Below are 13777 nucleotides of genomic sequence, written 5' to 3'. Positions count from 1 at the left end.
TTGTTTCTCAGCTAGGTGGCTGCTTGTTTATCTTCAGGTCTTTAGGACTTCAGATGCTATATCTTTTGGTAGCCGGGCACCATCAGCTTTCTTCACCACAGTTGCTTGTGCACCCATTGTCTTCAGCGACTGTGCTAGGAAGGTGAGCATCTCAAACTGCTGAATTTTTATAACAAAATGTTCTTGTGTTGAGGGAGTACTTGAGCAAGGGCCCACTGTCCATCTGTTTTCTTAATACTCAACCTATAAATATATGTACATAGATATCTTTCTCCCTCATCATGTATAAATATATTTACATCTTTATATACCTGTACTTAAATCTCTATGACTACCCTTTGCCTCCTAGTTCTTTCCTCTATTTCTCTGTACTTTCCTCTTGTCCCACTATCATGTTCAGCCTTCATTTGAGTTTTAGGAATTCCTCTTGGTTACATTGCCCTTGATCCAGCCCTGCCAGACCTCTTACACCCTCCTTGCCACTGATTTTGGACCACTTATTGTTCCCTTGTCCCTGGGTTTGTTAACACCCACTTCCTTTCCCCCTCCTGCCCTACCCCCATGCCCCCCCATAACTGTCATCCCGTTGTCCTCTCTTCTGGCTTGTTTATCCCACCTATCCCTTCCAGGTAGACATGCTATGTACCATCACAAGACTGAGTACAATGAAGTAACAATAGATAGTAAATCCAAAGCTACAACAATAACACACATAAAAACCATATAAATAGTTCAGGGTCTATTTGTTGTCCTTCACGAGTGCTTTCCAGTCGAGTCTAATGGGGTGCCATGTCCTGGCACCGCCTCTATCCCTGGGAACTTCATTGCTCTGCTCCTCCCCCCCACTCGCCCCGCTGCTCTGCTGTATGCTCCCAGAGGCTGGCTTCAGCGTAGTGAGCTCATGGCGGGCACAATTCCTGCCTTGTGTCTCTAGTATTGTCCCCAATGGTACTATGGGTCAATGAGGAATGCTGTATCCCGTGGTGAGGTCAGCCCTGTGGTCATCTTTGTGCATTGCTGTTTTGAGCAGAAACATTGTCCTCAGGGCTTGGTGAGCCAGGATGTGCTTCACTCCTTTTCCCCCCCTATCCCCTCTTGTTGGCTCCTGTGTGCTCTGATCAGACCAGTCCCTCTTCTTGAGCTGTAGCTTCAGTGCTGTCCTCTGAAGTGAATTCTTCTTGGGGGGAGGGTGGTACTGTCCACTTAGTTGGTCAAGGGGCCGGCCCCTCAGGCCTCTCAATTGGTTCCCTCTTTCATGTCAGTGTGTTGTGTTCTTGTCTTGGAGCTCCGGGTTGAAGACTGGTCCTTATTCCCCTGTGGAGACACAATCAACACACTCCCCTTGTGTGGGTTAGTGCTGACCAGGGCTTTTTTGTTGATAGTTCCTTGATAATCGTACCTATGTCTTTTTTTGCTATGGGTCTGTTCAAGTTCCTAATATCTATATTAGATAGTCTGGGGAGGGTTTCTTCTTCCAGGTATTGTCTATGTCTTCCAAGTTGTTGTATTCTGTGGAATATAGTCCTTCATAGAACTGTGTAATTAGTCTTTTAATTTTGTTGGGGTCTGTTGTGATATCCCGTTTCATCCTGCAACCTGGACATTGCCGTCTGCTCCTTCCTATCTTTTGTTAGGTTTGCCAACATTTTGTCAGTTCTGTTCTTTTGAAGAACCAACTTTTACTGAGTTAATTTTATCCATAGTGATTTTTGTTTTGTTTTCCCACTAATTTATATCCGCCCTGATTTTTATGATATTTTTTTGTTATTAGAAGGGTTGTTCTATTGACTCTATTCCAACTGCTGAAGGTTTTGGGAGAGGATCTCCACTCTAAGTCTCTCTTCCTTCTTCATATGTGTATTTAACACTATCAAGCATCCTCTGATAATTGCCTTCATATCCCATAGATATTCTCATTCTCATTGGTTTCTAGAAACTTCCTAATTTCAACTCAAGTTTGGACAATACCCACTTCTTTTGAAGAAGTAAGTTAATCTCCTCCAAGTATTCCCCCCCCCTTTCAAATCATTCTTTTGTTGATTTCCAGCTTTCTGGGATACTGGTCAAAGAAGGAAGTCTGAGAAGTCACATACCTTTTTAAAAGAAACAATGTATCTATATTCAAGTCCACTAAAATATGAGACCGTTTAAAAAATTTTATTTATATTTCCTAATTTTAAAAGGTTATTACAAGATATATAAGATAATAAGATATATAAGAACAATGTTTGAAGAATTCATTAGTCATAAATTAATACGATATGATCAAACTTTATTCATCTGACTCAAAGTTTAATTACTTTAAGTTTTGGTGGAGAAATGATGAAAAATAAATAAAATGAACAAAGAATTGGGTTTCTTGCCATTGAGGAAAAATTGTTCCTTTTTTATTACTAGTTTGAAAATATGATTCATCAAATAGTCTGGCTTCCAGGTAAAAGGTAGATTGGATTTACCAAACCACATGGTCATAAATAAACAAATGCAGATTCTCGTATTTCTCCCATCATTATTGACAAGTCAAAGTTAATGAGAAGTTACGTAACCCAAACCTACTTCATATTTTGTAGTTAACCTGTGTGCTATGATTGCATTGCTCCTCATGCCAATGTTCCTGGAATTTTTCCACCTGGCTTTAAAACAGACATGATGTCTGGATAATTTGGCCTGGAGGGCCATCTAAGACCAGTCCATGCATAGGATCATTAAGATATTCAAGGAGATGGTTCAAGCATCATAAATGTTACTCTTATTTTTTTATCTGACTGCTATAATATATTTATATCTTATGATGATGATTTTTTATTTAATAAGATAAATTATTATTCTGATTGCTAACTTGTTACTTTTCAATCTAGCTATTTACCTGCAAGCTTAATTAAAACTCATCCTTTTAAGTTGATGCTGTTGTCAAATTAGTGTATGCCTTCCTTGATTTAAAATGCATGTCATAAACAATTAGTAAAATACAGCATTTTGGTGTGGCGTATCCACGTGAAAGAATTTGGAGCATTATAGGATATTACATGAAAATACTACAAAATGTTACCTGAGTGGTAATACATTCTACTAAACAGTAATAAGACCAGTGGTGGGATTCAAATAATTTAACAACTGTTTTTTTGCCATAATGAGCATTTCAAGTAGTGAAAAGCCACATACTGTAAAGTAGTTTATTATTTCATACAGTTAATATTTAAATAAGAACAATAAAAGATATACCAAACTAGACTGTTATGAGTCTTAAAGTAATAATGAAAAAATTAAATAATACCTGACAGAAAACAATAAAACTGTTAAAGATATGTCCAAATTGCTTCTTGATTGTTGTTCTCACTTGCAATACTTCACTTGTATCTGAGTATCATCAACTGTAGGAGTAGGAGCCCATTCCTTTAGAGGCAGACCAAGTAGACAATAGTCATTGTGTTTGATATATTAGAAACAGTTAAAAAGAAAAAAGAAACAGACCACTTCTTTTAACATATGTTCATCTTTGAAAACTCCTTTCCAGAAAAAGAAAGAAAAAATCCTTTTCATTTCTGCTGAACTTATAGCGATTGTTCTGACAATATTTTAAATCTTTGAACTCTTTCAGCAATTGGATGATTTACTCATAATATTGCTGGGAATTTGGAGCATAATGCAAAGCTGACACAAATGACAGCATGTCACCTTCTGGTTGTTTGGCATCTTTTCTCTTTATATTATATGTTTGTTTACAGAAATAATAAGCACAAGGAAATAAAAATGTAGTATTTCATCAAAAGTATATATAACAAGTTTTATGAAATAAATTTACAACCATAGTTCTGTCTGATTTTTTTTATACCTATGGATGGAATGAGGATTGCTATGGGACATTAGAATACACTGATGTCCACCCACCCACCCATCCATCTTATAGAGAACCCTGATTACAAGTGAAATTTAACAAACAGTTTACCAAATTCAACAAAAAAAATTAGATATTGGTTCTACTGAACTGGTGCAAGCCAGCTGAATCCTACCACTGAATAAGACCATAGACTTTTAAAGGAATTTAAGTAAATTGAACCTAAAATCCTACATCATGACTAGTATGAACATGATCAGTTCAAGTAAGTGTTAATTATCAGTTAAGCAAGTTTATCCAGGCGAAGTAAGGTTGAGAAAAGATTTGGATAGATTACTCCAGCCATCTCTTAATGGTACAAATGAAAACAATGACAAAAGTGTCTGGGACCTTAAGTTCAATGTTACATCTGAAACATTTAAGCATTGTATTTTAAGATCTTTCCTTTTGCCTAACTTTCCTTCTAAATTTTGCTTAACCATGGTTTTGCAGTGGTTTGTAAATTTCCCAATTAAGTCTTTCAAGCAATATATATATTTATATATATTACTTTTGATTAACCATGACCATATCACGTTTTATTATCTAAAGATAAACTTTTGTGTTGTGGATTTGATAAGACATTTAGCCAAAAGGAATTATATAAAAATAAACTGACATTGGACTTATGGAAAGGATTAATATCCTGAACTTGGAGCCACCAAACAGAATAAAAATTTCTAAATTGATGGAGCTCATGAGTTACAGTTGATCCCCAAATAGACATTAGCCACTAAATAGATTAAGTGATAATGTTTCTTTAAATTCTTTATGTGATGATATTGTGAGTATTTTGAGAGTGTATAAGTAACTACTTTAAAACAGTTTACTATTATCTACTTAAGTCTGGAGTAAAAACGATTATCCCCCAAATGCTGCAGAATTCTATCCACTATCAGCAAGGATCCCTAGTAGTTTAGTTGATTGAGAGTTGGGCTTCTAATAGTCAGCAGTTCAAGACCACAAATAATGCCATAGGAAACAAATGGGGCTACTGTAATCTCAGGAAAAGATCCACAGCAGAACTACCAGGAAGAGCAAGCTAAGGCAGATGGGAAAGCAGCTTGGGCTTATACGTACAGTCTTGCCCTATTGAAAAGATGGAAAACATTCAGATTAAGCCAATGAATTATTAAGCCACAAAAGAAGCAAGCCCTGCAGTTTCAGAGTTAGCTTAGTAGAGGCACTCCATATAGTTACCAGCCTAAGTCCAGAATCACCTGAAGGGAAATTGTTTGAGACAATTTTCTTCACAAAGCTTTGGAACCCATAAAGTGCCCCAACTGAACTCCTTATGGTGGCCTTCTCAGTGTACAACAACAAAGACCTGGAGGAAGGAAAGAGAGAACACCAATAAGCCAAAATTCTTAGGGATGCTATTGTGACCACTTATAGGCCCAAGATCCTGAGGTGGAGTGACAGGCGCAGTCCATATGACTTTGGCCCAAGTTACTAGTTACTTGCTAGGGTTGTGGGAAGCCAGGCTATGTTCAGTTTGTATGTTGCAAGGAGGTCCCCCAGGAGACATGGGAGTGGAAGGGAAGCCTCCTTCCACCTGCTTACAGTTTAGGACCCAGGAACATCTGATGTACAAAGGACTTAAGTCAGTGGTTCTCAATCTTCCTAATGCCGTGACCCTTTAATACAGTCCCTTGACCCCCAACCATAAAATTATTTTTGTTGCTACTTCATAACTGTAATTTTGCTACTGTTATGAATCGTTATGTAAATATCTGATATGCAGGATGTATTTTCATTGTTACAAATTGAACATAATTAAAGCATAGTGATTAATCACAAAAACAATATGTAATTATATACTGTGAAATATTTATTTCTAATTACAAATAAATAAAATTTTATTTTGAAGCATGATGTGGCATGGTAACAGTCTACATGCTAGGTAGTTGTATGTGGGCATATCTGCATGTGGGCAGACCCACCTGGAGATGGATAGAGGAGCGGTGTCTTGGTTCCTAACACTATCAGAAATATGTGTTTTTGGATGGTCATAGGTGACCCCTGTGAAAGGGTTGTTTGACCCACAAAAGGGTCATGACCCACAAGTTGAGAACCTAAGTGGTAATGATTGAATCTGTTTACTGATGGGGTCCTGGCTTCCAGGCTCTCTCTGGCAACATTGGTGACATCAAACTCAAGGAGCTTTGTGTATGTGTCGTCACTGCTGGTAAGTTCATCTGATTTCTGCTGGACATTGGGGCTACTTATTCATCACTAATCCTTTGGTGGTCTCTTAACCTCCTCCTATCTCCAAATGATGGCATTGATGAGTCCCCATCAAAAAGATTTTTCACCCCTCCCTTGCCCTACATCTGGGAAGAGTGCTCTCACCAACTTCTTGTAGTTTCTGAGTGTCTTGCCACCTTTTTAGGGAGAGTCCTTTTATTAAGGCTGAGTGCACAAGTAACCTTCACTTCCAAGTCCACTATGTTGCTCCTAGGAATAACAGCTTACTGCAGGATTTGGATCCCAAATTTTCAGAGCATTGAAAAACCACAAGGCTCTTAAAATGGTTGAATTAGAAGACCTAGAAATGAGACAAGGCACAAGAAAAGGCTTGTAAAGTACACAAACAATTAAAGTCAGCCTTAAGGCTCCCTGACCTAGAAGAAAAATCCGTTTTCCTATATGTGTCAGAAAAAAGGCCAAGGCAGCATTAAGAGCTCCGCATCACTTTTTGAGATCTGAACCACAACTGGTAGCATATCAAAAAACCTGGCTGCTTCCCTTCCTAGAGCCAATAACAAGCTATCTGCTTTCTGTTGTTCAGTATCTGTAATCTGTTGGCTAAGTTTGTTCCTTCCAGGTTGTAGTACTTCCATGTAAAAAAGATGGTGATGAGGAGGTAGAGTCCCATTCCCACCCCCTAATGGTGGACCAGTCAGCTCACAGGCTTAGGGCAAGTGAAGAGGGTGGCTTCTGAAAAATGTATACAGATCACGAGTCCCATCTTCACTGAAAATAGTCAGCTTGGTTGCTGCCCAATAGCTCAAATGAATTCAGAGTCCCATTCTCTTTAGGGTGGAATGTCAGGGTCAGTTAGAGGTCTGGATGACCCTCAGCAGCTCAACATGGAACCATTAGGCCACCAAGGTTCTTTTGGCCCTTTCTTAACGCCAGCACGTTAATGCAGATGCATAGTGACCTTTCTGGGGTTCCAAGATGGTAAGTGTTTACCGGAGGAGAAAGCCCAGACTTACTAAATGCTCTCCTTAAATTATAATTGAGACTTGGGGATTCTTTTCTACTCTCCAGCAGTCCCTAAGGAGTTCCTTGGTGGTGTAAACAGTTAAGGCTCTAGGTTTCTAACCAAAATGTGGGAGGTTCAATTTCACCCAGAGACACCTCAACAATTAGCTATGGAAATTCCTATGGAGGATTCTATTTTGACACACATGAGGTCTACATGAGTCAACATTGGGGCTTTTTAAATGGACGGAGGTCAGTATCTGTGATTTCTCTCTTCGTTCTCCAGACCCTGCAGAGATTCTTACATCCAGTACCACCTTGAGGCCATGTAGTTTCGACATTCCTTCAGGGAGCTACCTTTATGTTGACTTCCTTCTCTCCGTGCTTTTGTCATGGCCTAGTCCTGTTTGTTTTTAAGTCCCAGAAGCCGCCATTTGTGGGCTGAGGGCATCACCACGAGTCTTTCTCCTAGGACTCCACAGGAATCTGTGCAGGGGACTCAGGATACTGCCAAGAAATGAAGCCTCAGCTGGTACTTCCACCCCCACCATCATCTGGGTACCAATTCACCACCTGCCATACTTCCTTTTTGTCCTGTAATCCAGACACAGATTGTTGTTAGCTGCTGTCAAATCACCCCCTAACTCACAGCGTCCTCCTACACAATGGAATGACCCTGTGCCATCCCCAGGATTGGTTGTAGAGCTGGCCATCATAATTCACAGTCTCTATAGGTTGATTTTTAGAAGTAGACAAACAGGTCTTTTTCCCTAGACCCTCTTGTCTGGAAGCTCCACTAAAGATTTTTCATGTGATAGAGTAACAACAGATTACTGGTAGCTGCACACAGGGTATAGTGGCCAGGAATCAACCTGGGTCTCCCACATGAGAAGAGAGGATTATCTCACTGAACCACTATTATTCAGTAATTCCAGATAAGGCATTTTATATCTTACTTAGCTAAGGTTGTCCACCAACCACGTCTCAAATTCACATTGTTATGATCCACACAATGAATACATAGTCAGTGAAACATAAGCAAACCTCTTTCTGATAATCTCTGCTTTCAGCCAAGATCCATCCAACATCCCCAACTTCACCCTCATTCCACAACCTCTTCTGAATTTCTCAAGCTCCCTATTGATGTACTAACACAACAATTTTTGAATCCTCTTCAGCAGAATTTTATCTGCATTGATGATCTTGTTTGACAATTTCTACTTTCTGTTGAGTCACCCTTCTTGAAATGGGCACAAATATGGCTCTTTTCCATTCTGTTAGTGAGGTAGCTGTGTTCTCCAATTTTTTACATTCTTTCCTGTCTTCTTAATAGCCTTTTGCTCTCTTCATGTATGATGTGCTTGATGTCATCCCACAACTTCTCTGGCCTTCAGTCATTAGTGTTCTTGAGATGGTTTCGATATACATGTGAAATATATTTTGGCTCTTGTGGATGTCACAGTCACACTGTGAAGGTTTGATATATTTTTATTCTTGGTTTTATAAATAAGGAGAGTTAAATAATTTATTTATCCAGAGTGATACTTAGTGGGAAAACGCAGAACATGCTACCATGTCTTAAGATTAGAAATCCTGAGTTCAATTAATTTCACTCTTATTCCCAACTTCATGTCATATGCATAATACTTTCTTTCCATTAAAACTGTGTGGTCATTATGGCTGTTTACAAAGGTACACATTTTCTCTTTGCAGGCATGTGACTGACTGACACTCCCACCTACTTGAGGTTATTGGTGAGCAGTAGGGCTCATAGGGCCCTTTAGCAACCATGTAGAACAGAATAGAACTGCCCTATTTTGTTTTCTAGGCTGTGATCTTTAGAGGAGATTTCCAGGTCTTTATTTCCAATGGAGCAGCTGGTGATTTGTAACCCACAGACCTTTTTAGTTAGTTACCAAGCACTTAACGATTGCATCACCAAAGCACCTTCACTTCAGGTTATGGATGATTTTGTGTCTGTGGGGCCTTTTCCACCTTCTCTTTTCCCTCAGCCTTGGCAGCCAAGATCTAGGTCAAAGAACAGAGCAAAGACAACGCCCCTATTCCTCCCATCTACTATGTACAAATGTAACGAAATGTATCGGTTTCTTTAGGAAAACACATGTAGTGTGAGAATGAAATAAAATATTATTTAAATCACTAAAATGCGATGGGTTACTTATTGACCCAACTAATACATCATTACTTTTTTTCTTACCTAAGACAGTACAGAGGGAGGGGGGGGGATTGGGCAGATCCAACAGGAAGCAATCTATATTTCAGATTTTGGCTTTGGCCATATAACTTGTTAGTAATATGCCAAATTCTACTCTTATATAGACCACATGTTATCATGAAAGCTTTTATCAAAGACTTACTTAAATTCTGAAATGCCATTTCTATGCATCCCTTTATGTACCAGATGAGTACTAATCCAGAGAGAGAGAGAGAGAGAGAGAGAGAGAGAGAGAGAGAGAGAGAGAGAATATGATGGTTTTGTTTTAAATGTGTCCTAGATAATGACATTTGATCTGAAGCTTAAAAAACAAATACAACTTTTATAGGCTGATATTAAATGAAAGAAGATCTCAGATGAATGGGCAGGAAATTAAGGTGGAATAAAAGGGCATAGGGCATAGCTATGAGTTATTCGTCTCTTTGATTTTAGACCACAAAAGACTCCATAGTGTGTAATGATAATATCTGCAAAGAGCCTTAGAAATGAAAAATGAGTAGGCCTGAGAAAAATTATTGCTAAGTCTTTAGCAACTTACAACAATCACAATCTTAATCTTTAAATTCACCTGAAAGAATTTTAAGTATATAGAATATTAACTAAAACTTTACTAAAATTACTTGTTATAGAAACCCATACATTTTCAAAAGTAAAATTTAATTAAAAGCTCATTCATAACATTATATTCAGAGAAAATATTTTTTTCAACTGAGGAATGATTTCCCTATATAACCTTCTTCTCAAAATGAATTTGTTTCCCAGGTACGTGGTAACTATATCTAGAAAATTTTATGACAAAAATAATAGAAAACATCTGCAGGATAATTATAGGCTTTCTTTGGTAGACTACAAGTAGGCATACCTCACCTTCATGCTGCATCCCAGAGTAGAGGTCTTCTGACTGGCACATGAAGCTGAGAATTTCCAAATAATCTAAGAAAACACTCGGATGGTTTCTGACAGCTTTTCCTATTATTTATGATGCAGTTCATGATAAGGTGGAAACATTCTGAGAGTAGCATGATAAGTTACACAGAAACAAGACAGAGCTAATGGCTTGTGTAGTAGAATGTAGGGGATTCCTGAAGCATCCACTGTAGTATAATCTTTTCATGACAGAATTAAGCTGCTTATTGATTCCTTAGACAAGACTGCAGAGCACAATGTATGTAGCTGAAGCTTGACCCGATTTTAATGCCACAAGACAAAAAAAATGACAGAAAATAGTAAGGGAAATACCAAATAGCACGGGATTCCTTAGATGTGAGGTGTTTCTCTTTGACACCTTTCAGTTTTCCTGCCCCTGATGAAGAAGTGAAAAGAGATCAAGCTCAAAGTCATTGAATAAACTGAAGTTTGGAGTTCAGTTGACCTGCATTGCTGATGACTTTGCCCCAGGGCTTTTGAGTTTCCCAAACTTGTAATTAATTGACTACATGGAAGGAATTATTGAGCGTGTCTGTAATTAGAATTAAAACCTTCTATGACCACTAGCCCATGCAAGGACCAGTTACATTTTCTGCCTCTGAGGTTTATCCGTGTGCTTTTGTGCAATGGATAGTCTGTGCTGGCATTGGGAAGGGACTTGTTTAACTGGGTAAAGTGGAAGGAAGTGCCAGTACCTTATTGCTGTGGTGAAAGGTAGTTGCTTGAGGTAGTACATTTCAGAGATGAGATTTTGTGGGAGTTTTGTCCCTTGGGTGTCTGTATTATAAGACAAGGTTTCTAAGTATATTTACCATTTCCTTTCTGACAAAAGCCACTAATTCAGGCTTCAAATTCCAAAGAGTTCCTTTTTTTCTTCCATCTGTCAAAGCCCCCTACGCAAAAGTCTCTTGGAATGCAAATAACCTGACTACTCCAAAACACTGGGTGGGCTTCATCTCCTCAGAGCCTTTTTTGTAGGTGTGTCCTAAACCCATCTAAAGAACAAATTAATGGCTTGAGGCAAGTGGGTTTACAAGCTCTCTATTTTCATACTTCCCCAAATAATTTTTATAAATCCTTATATCCACACTAATAAGCAGAAGAAACCAGCATAAACAAAGTAGAATCATGTACTAAACGCAATTCTTTTTTTTTTTTCTTTCCACTGTGCAACCCGCTTCAGTGCCTGAAGCCTACGGGGTAAAGCCAGGCAATGGTTCGGGGTTACAGTTTGCTTTGGCATGGGGCACTGTGAGAGGCCCATGGGATCGGACCTGCCACAAATCCAAACCCATGCACACTAATCTCAATTCTTAAAACAGTCAAATTCAATCCTTATTTAACTTACCTAAATCCTTATCTAAACTATTCTATTTATACAAAAGTATGGGATTAGGCCTCTGAGAGCATCAAGTCAGAGCCAGGCTTTCTGTCAGCCACTTTGACCTTCTGGCAGCCATTTTCCTTAAGCAGCATGATTTCTGAGACATTCAAATGGTGATTTCTACCCCTGAGCTCAAATTATACATTAATTACATTCATTTTTGCCATTCCACACAGGAATGAACAAAAACAACAACCAAACAAAATAATCAAAACTTTAACTTCCCATATTCTTCCCAGAACACAACCCAGTAAACTGCATGGCCATATCTGATTTCTGTCTAGCCAAAGAAAAAAACTAACATGAGGGAGAGGTCAAACAAACATTCACTCTCCATCTTTATGATTTGTTTCTCTAGTACCCCACTCCCAAAGTACAATAATGTGTAGTCCGGGTAGACTAGAGAAACAAATTCATAGACTCTTGTATGCGTATAGGAAAGGGCTTTATATACAACAGCAGTTGAATATTGAGAAAACACCCCAGCCCAGTTCAGATGAAGTCCATAAGTCCAAAGTTATCTCATATGTCAGATACCAGTCTATAAAATCCATTTCAGACTCATGAAACACATGCAATGATGCCTAATGCAGAAAGCTCACAGGCCAGTGGGTTGGAAGTCTTCTGAATCAAGCAGTGGTAGAAGCATCTCAGCTCTGGCAGGGGTCTCTATGTGGCTTCTCAGGTTCCAGAGGTCTGGTTGCATCAGAGTAGGTAGGTCCATGTGGCTTCTCCAGCTCCCAGGGTGTAGCGCCATGTGTCTTGTCAGTAGAGAGAGTCTCCTGCCTGCAAGACGAAAATACAGGAGTTCCCAGAATTCTCAGGAGAAGGCCATGCCACAGGCCCCATTGGCTATGACCTGATTGATAGACTAGACTCCACCCCTTCACTCTTAATCCTCTCAAGTCCCAAATTGACACCAGATTCTGGAACTATAACATTTACCAAACATGAATGTCCTTCTCCAGGGACTGGTCTTTCTTGACAACATGTCCAAAGTATGTAAAACAGAGTTTCACCATCCTTTATGTATAAGGAACATTTTGGTCCTACTTCTTCAAAGACAGGTTTGTGTATCCTATTGGCAGTTCATGGTACTTTCAATGTTCTCTGCCAGCACTAAAACTTAAATGCATTAATTCTTCTTTGGTCTTCCTTATTCAATGTCCAACTTTCATATGCATATGAGGTGATTGAAAATACCATCACTTGGGGCAGGCACAACTTTGTCCTCAAAGTAACATCTTTGATTGTCAATACTCTAAAGATGTCTTGTGCAGCAGATTTACCTAGTGCAACTCATCTTTTGATTTCTTGACTGCTGCTTCTATGAGCATTTATTGTGGATCCAAGCAATGCTAAATCCTTGACAACTTCAACATTTTCTCCATTTATCATGTTAACTATTGGTCCGCTTGTGAGAATTTTGGTCTTGTTTACTTTAAATTATAATCCTCTCTGCAGGATGCAATCTTTGATCTTCATCAGCAAGTGGTTCAAATCCTATTCACTTTCAGCAAGCAAGGTTGTGTCATCTGCATATTGCAGGTTTTTAATAAACCTTCCTCCAATCATGATGCCACGTTGTTTTTCATATAAGCCACTTCTTGGATTATTTGAATAGATGAATATTGAATAAGTATGGTAAAAGTATATAACCCCATCGAACACCTTTCCTGATTTTAAACCATGCAGTATTCCCCTGTCCTTTTCTCACAACTGCCTCTTGATCCATGACGAGTTCCTCATGAGCACAGTGAACTGTCCTGGAATTCCCATTCTTCTCAAGGTTACCCATAGTTTGCTTTGATTCACATAGTTGGATGGTTTGTCATAGTCAAGAAAGCAAAAATAAACATCTTTTTGCTATTTTCTGCTTTCAACCAAGATCCATCTTACAACAGCAATTTTATCCATTGTTCCATGTCCTTTTCTGTATCTAGCCTGAACTTTTGGCAGCTCCTTTTCAATATTCTACTGCAACTGAATGATCTTCAGTAAAAATTTACTGGCACATCATATAATTGATAATTTTCTGTAGTTTGAACATTCTGTTGCATCACCTTTCTGTAAAATGGCTAATAATATGGATCTCTTTCAGTCAGTTGGCCATGTAGCTATCTTCCAACTTTCCTTGCATAGATAA

General features: G+C 38.7%; 1 non-coding gene across 1 annotated transcript; it reads right to left on the bottom strand.

Moving 5' to 3' along the window:
* Positions 1-11410: 11410 nt before the first annotated feature.
* Positions 11411-11544, bottom strand: LOC115873218. The gene has a single exon (XR_004048290.1). It is a non-coding gene; the product is annotated as a small nucleolar RNA SNORA42/SNORA80 family (small nucleolar RNA).
* Between the last annotated feature and the right edge of the window lie 2233 nt (positions 11545-13777).

The sequence above is a fragment of the Echinops telfairi genome, unplaced genomic scaffold (assembly GCF_000313985.2).
Source record: "Echinops telfairi isolate 266 unplaced genomic scaffold, ASM31398v2 ScPeMD7_7467;HRSCAF=8505_0, whole genome shotgun sequence".
In the NCBI taxonomy this organism is placed as follows: Eukaryota; Metazoa; Chordata; class Mammalia; order Afrosoricida; family Tenrecidae; genus Echinops; species Echinops telfairi.
Note: the sequence above shows the minus strand (reverse complement) of the source record. Positions and strands in the feature narration are given on the sequence as shown.